The sequence below is a fragment of the Monopterus albus genome, unplaced genomic scaffold (genome assembly GCF_001952655.1).
Source record: "Monopterus albus unplaced genomic scaffold, M_albus_1.0 scaffold316.1, whole genome shotgun sequence".
NCBI classification, from domain to species: Eukaryota; Metazoa; Chordata; class Actinopteri; order Synbranchiformes; family Synbranchidae; genus Monopterus; species Monopterus albus.
The window spans coordinates 227,717-240,325 of NW_018128196.1; the positions used below are offsets into that span (position 1 = coordinate 227,717).

Below are 12,609 nucleotides of genomic sequence, written 5' to 3' on the forward strand. Positions count from 1 at the left end.
CATGTTTGCAGCCCTGTGTGGACCTGAGCGACCCTGTTTGTCCCTATGTGCCTGTAAATCCAATTTAACATTTGAATAATAAAACGTTGCTACAGGAATCAGTTTCAGTGTGTGGTGTTCCAGGTGGAAGCAGTTTTGTTGTCTACAGGTAATGGAGCTCTGCGGCGTCGTCTTTCCCTGAAGAATATACTTCGTTTTAGCAGCTCCGTGGTTAATGTTGCTTTCAATAGAAAATCCCTCAATCTGGAGGCAGAGCTTTCAGTGTTCATATATCTGAGGCTTGGAGCGTCTGCTCTGCCACACTGAGGTCTGCACCATCGTCTTAGAACAATGTATTTAATTTAGCTTTTTTAAAGATTTATTTTGGGCCTTTACTCTTAAGTAGTCACAGAGGCAGACAGGAGATAGAGACCTTGTGACACAGCTTCAGTTATGGTGCGCCACGCCATAACTGAAGGCTATTAAAAGTGCAGGTTGTTGGGTCCCTGCAGTGAAAAGGAAACAAAATACGTCAGCAGAGAAGAATACACGTCAGGTCGAATAACCAGTTAGCGCCAGGACTTTAGTCCAAACAGGAATATTAACATCAACAGCGATAAACTCGTCTCAATGTTTTATTAAAGGACAAAATAAGTTTTTATATAAAATAAACCTACTTGGACTTGTCATGTTTTAGTTCCACCCCCTTTACCCAAATAAGGATTTCCTGTCAGAAGTCGTAAACGCGATAGTACAGAGGAGAAAAACAAACTCCAGGCTTGAAGTTGTGCCCCCAGAGTGACATAAACCTCAGCTGCTGTTTTGAGTCTTGTCCTCCGTGAGTCTTCATGTGTCGGCGCAATGTGTACATGTCACTGGAGCACCTGTTGCAGTGGCTGCGGAATTTCGGCCTGTCCTCCGTGTGGTATGTGAGCGGTGTGCTGAGCGCGAAGCGCTTCCCGCAGACAGGGCAGGTGTAGGGTCTCTCTCCCGTGGATCTTCAATGTCCGAGCTATTGGTGAAGCCTTAGTGGCAGACGTGGCAGCAGTAGGGCTTCTCTTCGGAGTGCCGGATCATGGACGAAGTGATGTTGAAGCCCTTCCCACAGACGCTGCAGCAATACGGCTTCTCGCCTGCATGTGTCCTCATGTGGATCTCCATGCTGTCCATGCCGGTGAAGCTCTTCTCGCACACCCTGCATCCGAACAGCTTCTTGCTCGTGTGGCTGCGCGTGTGCACCACCAGCTCGATGCGCCGCCGGAAGGTTTTACCGCAGTATCGGCAGACGTGGTTCTTGGGGTGCTCCAGCAGGTTATCTCTGTCGGGCAGCAGCGTGCCGCAGAGGCACACTCGTCCTAGGCGTGGGTCTCTGCGTGGTTTAATATAGAACCGCGGTAGCTGAACACCGTCCCGCAAACTTTATACCTACAGGAAGCGCTTCCGCCATGGGCGTCTTCAATCTGAGCAGCAGAGGGAGGGTCCGGAGGTGGAGGTGGTCGGGCGTCAGTCGGCTCAGAAGAAGTGCTCGACAGGGCATCCTCAACCATCAGTTCTACCTTTAGCTCCACCTTCAGAGCCTCCTCACAGGGCGCAGAGTCAACCCGAGGTTGCTCGCGCTCATGCTCCAGACTGAATCCTTTGGCGTCCGGCTGCACCTGCTCCACGCCTCGTCCTGCTCCTCCTTGACAGTAGCCTCCCGGTCACCAGAGTGTGTAACAACCACACGCTGGTGATCCTGTTACGCTGAACCACACACACGGTCCAGTCATTGCCGCAGCTCTCAACGTCATCACGGTGAAAGTTCCGTTCACAGTTCTTCACAATAAAAGCTGCCCGTCAATCTGAAGTCCAGCTCATTGACTGTATATAAAAGATGGACAAACGTACCGTGACGTCAATCATTGGTTTGGGCGGGACCCTACCGCCTGTCACTCAAAGCGGCCACGCCCCCAATTAAATGCGCAACTTACAGTCTCAATGTAATTTAAGGGGGAGAGTTATAAAAATGAGTTCCAAGCTGTGGAACAGCCTACCATTACACATCCGAGAAGCACCAATATTGGTTTAGTGTTCTTGTGCAGCGTGTTGATACTCTGACTTAACACCGAGTTAAACCGTAGTCAATGAAGAGGTTGTAGCAAGATCAAAAACATTTACTGTCCACTCTTCTATAACATCACGGTAAAAACTGCAAATAAACAATACAATAAACACTGTCAGTTATGCTTATTTAACCAATATCTATACTATAAATGGTGGTACACTTCAACACACATTCAAATGCATAGTATCAGCTAGCTTATGCATAACTGTAAATAAACTTCCTCAACGTCACATCTAACTCTTTTTAAAACAATCATAGCAAATGTTAACAATACTATGTCAACTGACACATATCATAACTTACGGCATTGCTTCTATCACGTTTCCTAACAGATGAAAATGAATACACATGCCGCGAACAAGAGCCTTGCGTCCGCCATCTTTCTTACTAGCGTGAAATCGCTAAAACCGGAAGTGACGTCATCACCCGGTGCCAATCGGTAAATACATTTAGCGTTATCATTTCTTTATACATATGTAATTATTAACCTGGCCCTTCACCAAAATAGATAACAACTTTAACAAATAATTAGCTAAACAAATGCCTTAGAGGCAACACAATTGGAAATGTTTAAGTCTCACCTAAAAACCTTTTTTTATTCATTGGCTTTTAAAATAGTTTAAGATACTTATTTTCTTATATTTCAGATGTTTGTTTTGTTTTTCTCATTATTTATTGATTGCTGTATAGCGCTGTCCCTGGTAGGCTAGTGGTCAAGAGCGCTCCCGCCGCTGCGGCCCAGGTTTGAGTCAGGGTTGCATCAGGAAGGGCGTCTGGTGTAAAACACGTGCCAAATGTCAACATAGGAGTCGTCAGTGTGACAACTCGCTGTGGCGACCCCGAAACTGGAAAAACCGAAAGTGACTTTCTTATTGATTGATGTATAGCACTTTGGTCAACCCCTGTTGTTTTATATGTGCTTATAAATTAAGTTGACTTTGACTTTGCATGTAAACTGCACCTTGACTGGTTGGTGAATGCATAAAATAGCAAGGAAGAAATACTTGTTACAGACAATAACTTTTTTTGTTTGAAATATTAACTGAAATCTTAGTTTGGATTTCAGTTAATATGTTTGGATGTTCATTGTGCGTAACACCAAATAGTATATTTTTCTCTTTGGGTTAAGAACCACAAAAGCACATACACCAAAGAGTAGACACTGCTGGGGCTGAAGGTAATGTATGATATGATACAGTTACAGTTTCAACTGTAAGAGATTAATATTGAACAGGTATATGTATAGTAGTGGAATGTCACGGAATACATTTACTCAAGTACTCTGTCCTCCAATGGTCAAAGCAACTTTAGTTCCTTGCAAAGTCCTGCATAAATAAAATTGTATTATTGTGTAATGACAAACCGATTCAGTCTCGAACAGCTCATTAAAAACTATTTTGATATATTTGTGTTTGGTGTAATTTCGTTTAATGTTTATACTTGTAAGCTACATTTAACAGGCAAATATGAAACATTTTACTCCGCTACCCTTATTTGACAGGTTTAGTTGCTTTTCTGAATACGTTTTTACAAACAAATTATTACAGAGAGCTTTAAAACGTGTTGCTTTGTTCAAGTATCCATCACTATGTGAACTAATTAACAAAATACAAGGCCCAAATGTATGGGGCGCCGTTTGTAAAAATAGCACTTACACTAGTTATCTCACATTTAGCTAAATGTGACAAAGTCTAAATGTAAATGTTAAATATAAATGTAAATGTTAATTGTCTCGCCAAGTGTAAAACTGAATATTTAGTAGCTCCACAGCCTTGCCCTATTACGGCGCAGCACACAGCCCCGCCCATGATGCTGAACTCGAATCAGTGATGCTGACTCAAAGACCTCAAACCAGCATCATGGGCGGGGCTGTGTGCTGCGCCGTAATAGGGCAAGGCTGTGGAGCTACTAAATATTCAGTTTTACACTTGGCGAGACAATTAACATTTACATTTAACATTTACATTTAGCATTTAACATTTAAATTTATATTTAACTTTTACATTTAGACTTTGTCACATTCAGCTAAATGTGAGAAAACTAGTGTAAGTGCTATTTTTTACAAACGGCGCCCCATACAAATGGACCAGCTGCTTTTTCCCCTCTTTGTCTCCAGCTGAAGGCGGAAGTCGCAACCGGAACATCACAGTGCGACATCCGGAAGTAAACAAGCAAAGCACTAGCAGCGTTAGCTCTCAGAATGTGTGGAGTGAGTTGAAGACGACGGTGTCGGGGTATCGCAGATAAAAAATTCGTTCTAACAAATCGACAATGTCTTTAGTTCAGCATCTGAGAGAGTTCGTCACTGAGCGACTAACTGCTGCTGCTGCAGAAATATTCGGAGTCTTTGAGAAAACTATCGTCGAGTACGAGGAGGAGATCGATCGTCAGCGCAGACTGCTGGATATCGTTTGGAAACCCGAGATAAGGCTCCACAGGACAGGTCTGTCAGACCCGGATGGTCTTATTAAAACTAACACAGGTATGTCACTAGTAGAGGACCTGATGATTTAAACTTGTTTTATTTGCCCAGATGTCTGAAGTGACAGCTGAAGCAGTAGTTCTCAACCTGTTTTGGGCGAATGCCCACTTACGTCAGGTTGCACGCTTTTGCCGCCCCCTCCGCGCCAGACCTCCTCACACGCACACCCTTCCCATTCGTTATGAGTGGCAGTTGTTGCCAAATAATGTACACGTTCCTACAGTGAAGACCTGCATTGCAAAAGGCACACAGACAGCACCAAAGAGAGCCATTAAATGAAAAATTCAACCTTAATCCTAATATAGACATTCTATCCTTTAAGAACAAACAAATGAACAAAATGACACTCAGCATCGAGTTTACATTTTGAAAAAATACAGTATATTCAATTAACACTTAACAAATCTATTTTAAAAAGTATTTCTTTTTCACAATCAACATCAAAACATAGTAACCATTGTGTATACAACTTTACTGTACCTTATGGAGTTTATTTACTTTAATAAGGGAAATAATGGATGACGAAGAAAGAAGACACCAGTTCACTGCTGTCACTGTCCCTTGACTTTATTGAATGTGGGAACGCACAAGGCATAACCTAGCCGACTGATTGCATAATTAACTCACACAAAAAATGATCAGCATTGCTTATTTACAGGCATGAAACCATTTAACACAGCTGCTTTGTTAGCACCCATCCACTGACATCCAAAACCCCCCTCACCACTGGCACCGACGTGCCCTCAGCAGTCACTGGAAATGACTGAGCTAAAGGAAACTTTAGTTACAAAGCAAGTGATTCGCTTTTTGCTTAATTTTGTTGTGAAAGATATTTGTCATTTATTTAAAGTCTAAACACTGTGTGAATCCTACTTTCAAATCTGTGAAAACTTTGTTTTTTGAAGCAACACATTACTGTGGTTCAGTGGGTAGAGCAGTAGTCTCCCAACTGGAGGGTTAGCGGGTTGAATCATGCTGCCTGCAGTCCACACGTTGAAGTGTCCTTGGGCAAGACACTGAACCCCAAGATGCCCCCAATGGTTAGAGCCATTGGTGTGAGTTGGCACCAGAGATGGCTGCCTCGGTTCTGTACCGGAAACAAATTGCTTTTGTGTAACATACTTGGCCAAATAAAGGTGATTATCATGATGATTCCACTTCTCTTCTCTATCCAGACAACAGTAGAGAACAACAAGAAGGTCCACCTTAAACAGCTCTACATTTATGCTTGAGCATTTTTGTGTCATTTCCCTTTAACTGTTGAATCAGAATCTAACTTCAGCTTAGTATATTTTTCTCTCATCACATCAGTGACATGTTCCTTGTGCCCTTTTGTCCCTCCAGAGCTCCAACAGCAACATGTCAGTCAGGAGGAGGGGGTTCTGGCTGACCACCAGCTCTGGAACCAGGAGAGGAACTCCAGTCTGGACCAAGAGGACCCAGAGCCTCCACAGATTAAAGAGGAACAGGAGGAACTCTGCAGCAGTCAGGAGGGAGAGCAGCTTGGACTGAAGCAGGAGACTGATCCCTTTATGTTGACTCCTACTTATGAGGAAAGTGACCACAGTGAAGCAGAACCAACCAGTGACCAGCAGCTCCTCTCTCACAGCTCTGCTGTAGCTGAGACCCAGGATCAGGAAGGAAGCCAGCATGGAGACTCAGGATCAGCTAGTAATGCGGAGCCAGAGAGGAGACACCACAAAGACACAAGTCAGAGTAACAGTGTAGACAACTCTCCTTTGTCAGAGACTCACTGGGACACTCACACAGGTAAAAAGACTGTAAAATGTGGCATCTGTGGAAAAGCTTTTAGGTTTAAGTGTTTATTGAAAAAACATCTGAGAATTCACACAGGCGAGAGGCCATATTCTTGTGAAAGATGTGGGAAGAGTTTCAAACGTCGAGATCACTTGTCTAGTCATGTGAGAACCCACACAATTGAGAAGAGCCCTCACAGTAACGGCGTAGACACGTCCCCCCTGTCAGAGACTCACTGTGACACACTCACAGGTAAAAAGCCTTTCAAATGTGACACCTGTGGAAAAGCTTTTAGGTGGAAGTCTCAATTGAATAGACACCTGACAGTCCACTCAGAGGACCGTCCACATTCTTGTAACACTTGTGGGAAAAAATTTAAGCAGACATCAGAATTAAATGCTCATTTAAGACTGCACACAGGTGAGAAACCATATTCTTGTGAAACATGTGGTATGGGTTTCAAACGTAGTCACCATTTGTCTCGTCACATGAGACACCACACAGGTGAGAAGCCATATTTATGCAACACCTGTGGGAAAAGATTCACTGAGAGAGGCACTTTGAATGATCATTTAAGAATCCACACAGGTGAGAAGCCATTTGTCTGTAACACCTGTGGGAAAAGATACAGTGAGAAGTCATCTTTCAGAAAGCACATGAGACAGCACATGGGTGAGAATCCACATGTCTGAACATCTGTGGGAACAGACTCAGAGTACCATCTTTGAAGAGTTGTGTGAGTTTATGTGAGTTAAAATCAAATTATTATAAAACGTGTAGTAGAGCTTTTTGGTTTACAGCCTGACCTTTCATTTTGTTTTCATTTATTTTATGATTGCACAGAGTTAATAGAAATGAGGAGAATTATAAGACCGTGGTGTCTTGTGTCCATTCACAGGCTAAAGAACTGACTGTTCCTCGCTGGACAAACTGGCAGATACAGAGACATCTTACATGAAATGTTGTGAAGATGTCATGTAATCCTATGACTTTCTGGAGTACCAGCAAACCCTGTTTTAGCAAGGTTAATAAAGTTTTCTGTGAAAACAAAAGTGCTGCTTTTAAAAAATGGAGACCAGGTCCTGTATAACATTTCCAAAAGCAGTGCAACAAGCAGAAAGTGTATAGATACACAGAAGAGAAGTGAAACTAGAGAACAACTAAAGAAGACAAATATCTGTATTTGTGTTTATCATGCTGTACTGAGGACTGTCATACATTGTGCCAAAATAGTTAAGAAGGTTTTTATTATTTAAGTTTAGTATATCAGTGCCCAGTGTTTATTTTATGCCTCCGCACCAGCGACAGTAGATGTCATTGTGAGTCTGTTTTTCTAACAGGAGCAAATGGTGTATTAGTTTGGGGCTGTTTTCAGCTGTGGCTTTTGGCTCCCTATTTTATTTGTGGGAGTGTCTTAAAATAGATTCCAGCACCCATGTTTGCTGATGTGTTTTTTGGACACCAAAGGTCTATAAAACTTGAGAAGAATAATCTACTATATATGTGTATATATATCATGTTTTGGCTACAAGGTAATAGTTGTACTTGATGATACAACTAAAGTAAGGATGCTTTTAAAAAGGGGTTAAGTGCACTTGTGATGACTATAAAAATCCATCATCCATGGAGTTCTAAATCTACAATTCACCATGGCAATGGGTAAATAAAGAGCAGAGCTGCTGTTTTAATCCTGTGCAGGTTATTAGTGTGTGATAATGCACATTTATCTTTAAAATACAGAGCAGCGGCAGTGAAAGAGCCTGAATTGGCAAAGAGAGTGAAAACACTGTTACATTTTATTCGGCCTGGTCCTCTCATTCATTTGTTTAGAAGACTTTGATTTCTTTGACCTAGTGTTAACCTCTGTTTTAGTTCATCCAAACAGAGAAAATGAACATGTGAAGGGGGAAAAGAAGGAAGTATGGTGGGATAAGAAGCCAGCAAGTAATGCCACCAATATGAATAGTCACACGATCCCGATATTTATCTTTGTCACTGTCATGTGTGACACAAAACAGGTTGAAGGAATTTGTTGACAGCATGTGAACTCAATGAAAATAAGATGGCTCCAAGTTGACCAGCTGATAGAAGGATGTCTATTTACACATCTTGGCCTTAATGGACAGGGGCCGTTGCACATGAGTACTGTAATGTTTCATTCTTAACTAAAATCTGAGTAATTTGTATTTTTACTGCAATTTTGAAGGCAGGGGAAATGTTATATGCCAGTGTTATGTAATGTTTTTACAAAATGACTGGAAATTAGATCCGGAGGACATCAATTAAATGCGTTAGTCCAAAGGAAAAATTTCCCTGCTTATTAAGTTCTTAGAGCGCAGGGTTACCCAAGATATAAGGTGAACAGACTGGGGTTATTTTGGTGTGGTAGTAGATAGGGGCCGGTCTGATCCACACTCCAGTCTGGAAGGTGGCGGTAATGCACCTAAAGCTGGTTGCCAACCGCCATTAAAACCAAAAAACAGAAGAATAAACGCTTTCCTGTAATACCAAGCGACACAGACCTACAATCACAGCTGAAGACGGAACTTAAATCTGACTCCCTTTCGCCGCCGGAGCTTCAGAGTGCGACATCTGGCGGAAGTAAACTTGCCAGTAATGTTAGTTTAATTGATGTGTGGCAGATAAACATTTCTCTTCTATCAAATCAACAATGTCTTTAGTTCAGTATCTGAGAGAGTTCGTCACCGAGCGACTAACTGCTGCTGCTGAAGAAATATTCGGAGTCTTTGAGAAAACTGTCGTCGAGTACGAGGAAGAGATCGATCGTCAGCGCAGACTGTTGGATATCGTTTGGAAACCAGAAGTAAAGCTACACAGAATAGGTCTGTTACACCGGAATCAGCTTACTAAAACTATGGGACTAATATAGGGCCAGGATTCTATTTATATTAGTTCTGTCCAGTAAAACTGAAAGAGGGGATGGGACGGCACACAAAGACAATATTAACTTTGATTACTTTTCGCTTAGCAATAAAGGTAAAGTGCACCATGCATTTTGACAGCACATTTTATGTAATATAGTTATACTGTACATCATCGTTGTCTTGGCCTTTGACCTAATCCCCTGACATGAAGGTTTGCAGCCAGCTTCACTTCTGGGAGCGGTCCCGTCGTCCAGCAGTGACCATAGTGTTGGTCCACCTTGGCCGTTATAGGGAAGGCAAAATGGCGAAGGCTTCAGCCCAGTGGGGACACTTCAAACTGCATGACGACAACACAAAAGCAGTATGCCAAACACGCCTTTGGAAACGGGCACAACTAGCACGAAAACTCACCTGAACGCTCTTAAATTCTAGGCTATTTTATGGTGTAAAAACCCGAGATCATACTAGTTTAGTAAACTTAGCTCAGCTGTAAGAACATATGATAGAAACGTACACTTTGTTTGGAAACTATAGTTGCCATTTTTTGCATAAAAAGGTAGAGTAGCCCATCTTAATAATAACTTTGCCCATAGGTGCATCCCTAGTCATCACAGCCACCACCATCGGCATCCACACCCAAAAATATGCAGCAGAGCCTACAGAGATAACAGATTATTCACAGGCCCTGTCTCTGAAATGTAAGACCAAACTTTCTCCTGTTAAACATGCAACTGATATTTGGGTATCACTGAGTATGGAGGTGTACATGGCTGTCACCTGTCACTTCTTATCTGAGGAGTGGGAATTCTGTGCATTGGCAATGGAAACCAAAGTAACGGAGGTGAGCCACATGGGAGTAAATATTGCACAGCAGCTTGGAGAAGTGGCAGACATAGTCACTATTCCACATTTCAAGTGGGTAGCTGTTGATCAAGACTGCGGTGGTAATATGAGGCTATGCACGGAGCTGCAGGAACCAGAGATTTATTTGTGATTTCCAGCTTAATTTATTGTCTATTAACACTCCTAAAATTTTTTATTTTAGAAACATTTTGACTTTGGCTCTCTTAACATCAGTTAACAACAGCTGCTCTGACCTGCTGTTTGTCATTTTGACAAACTGCAACAGTGACGATCAACTGCTAAAGTGGGAAGCTGCTGCCTGAATGTTTTGACACTGAGCTTTGCTCATAAGACTCAGAACCCAAGAGTCACTCCCAGTGGTACGTCCACATAATTTGTCAATCTCACGTGCATATGTGAGCGACATGTTCTCACTATAGAGCCCTGCCAGTGGTTTAACGTGTATTTATCTGCTTAGATGTCAGTTTTCCTCTCATCACATCAGTGACCTGTTCCTTCCTTTGTCCCTCCAGAGCTGCCACAGCAACATGTCTGTCAGGAGGAGGAGGTTCTGGCTGAACAGCAGCTCTGGAACCAGGAGAGGAACTCCAGTCTGGACCAAGAGGACCCAGAGCCTCCAGAGATTAAAGAGGAACAGGAGGAACTCTGCAGCAGTCAGGAGGGAGAGCAGCTTGGACTGAAGCAGGAGACCGATCCCTTTATGTTGACTCCTACTTATGAGGAAAGAGACCACAGTGAAGCAGAACCAACCAGTGACCAGCAGCTCCTCTCTCACAGCTCTGCTGTAGCTGAGTCCCAGGATCATGGAGACTCAGGATCAGCTAGTAATGCGGAGCCAGAGAGGAGACACCACAAAGACACAAGTCAGAGTAACAGTGTAGACAACTCTCCTTTGTCAGAGACACACTGTAAATCTCTCTCACACAGACAGCCTTTCTTATGTGACACGTGTGGAAAAGATTTTTTGTTTAGGTCCGTACTGAAAATACATCTGAGAAGCCACACAGGGGAGAGGCCATATTCCTGTGAAACATGTGGGAAAAAATTCAAGCATACATCAAATTTGAACGCTCATTTAAGAATTCATAATGGTAGGAAGCTGTATTGTCAAACATTTGCGAAGACTGTCAGATGTATTGATACCTTGTCTAACCACACGAGAAGAAGCACAAGATGTCACAGTAACAGTGTAGACAAGCCTGCCATGTCAGAGACTCACTGTGACACTCACACAGGTAAAAAGACTTTCAGATGTGGCACCTGTGACAAAACATTTAGGTGTAAGTCTGAGTTGAATAAACATCTGAGAGTCCACTCAGGTGAGAGGCCATATTTTTGCAAGACCTGTAGGAAAGGATTTAAGCAGAGCTCAGCACTGAATGTTCATTTAAGAATCCACACAGGTGAGATGCCGTATTCCTGTGAAATATGTGGGAGAGCTTTCAGGTTTAGTAGTGCAGTGCTAGTCCACAGGAGAAACGTCCACAGTGCAGAGAAGTAGAACACTGTTGTGAACAGTGTCAACAGTGACACTGTTAAACTGGCCTCATTTTACCTTTATAGGACTGTGTTACTCATATTTCTGTTTGCTACAGTATTTCTCTGAGGGGCAGCACGGTGGCACAGTGGTTAGCGCCGTTGCCTCACAGCGAGAAGGTTCCAGGGCCCCACCTGGGACGTTTCTGTGTGGAGTTTGCATGTTCTCCCCGTGCTTGGGTGGGTTCTCTCCGGGTACTCCGGCTTCCTCCCACAGTCCAAAGACATGCAGCTTAGGTTGATTGGTGTCTCTAAAATTGCCCATAGGAGTGCATGTGCGTGTGTGTGGTTGTTTGTCTATGTGTTAGCCCTGCGATGGATTGGCGACCTGTCCAGGGTGTACCCCGCCTTCGCCCGATTGCCGGCCGGGATTGGCTCCGGCCCCCCCCCGTGACCCCGCTCAGGGAACAAACGGTAGAAAATGAATGAATTTCTCTGAGGCAGAGCTGGACTTACTCAAGTACTGTGCTTAAGTACAATTTTGAAGTACTTGTACCTGAGTATTTCACTGTACTGCTACTTCATACTTGGACCTCTACTTTTCAGAGACAGGCCTTGTACTTTTTACTGCAATACGTGTATTTGATAATCTTAGTTCTGTTTCAGAGTAAGATCCAATAATATGTACACTAATGTGAAATGTGTCATTCTGCATAATGGGTACTTTTGCTCCAAGTATGTTTGGATGCTCATACATTTGTTCTTAAATAACTTTTTGAATGCGGGCCTTGTAACAGAGTATTTTACACTGTGGTATTTCCACCTAAGTGAACAATCTGAGTAAGTCTTCCACCACTGCTCTTAAATACTAATCTCTCAATTTTCTGTTTCACAGTGAGTGCATGCTTCCTACAAATGTCAGTGACCGACCTGTTAAATAAAACTTATTCTTTACTATGATTACACTCTGTCTCAGGTACATGGGTGGGTTGTGAGCTTTCTGATGTTGAAGCTAACTGGTAAAAACACACTAAAAGAGACATGAGTGTCGTGTTCTGTCT

General features: G+C 42.9%; 1 long non-coding RNA gene across 1 annotated transcript; it reads left to right on the plus strand.

The window, feature by feature from the left end:
- The first annotated feature begins 6,139 nt into the window (after positions 1-6,139).
- On the plus strand, positions 6,140-10,623 carry LOC109973986 (uncharacterized). Its single transcript, XR_002276910.1, has 3 exons — positions 6,140-7,069; positions 7,222-9,166; positions 10,585-10,623. It is a non-coding gene; the product is annotated as an uncharacterized LOC109973986 (long non-coding RNA).
- The last annotated feature ends 1,986 nt before the right edge of the window (positions 10,624-12,609 follow it).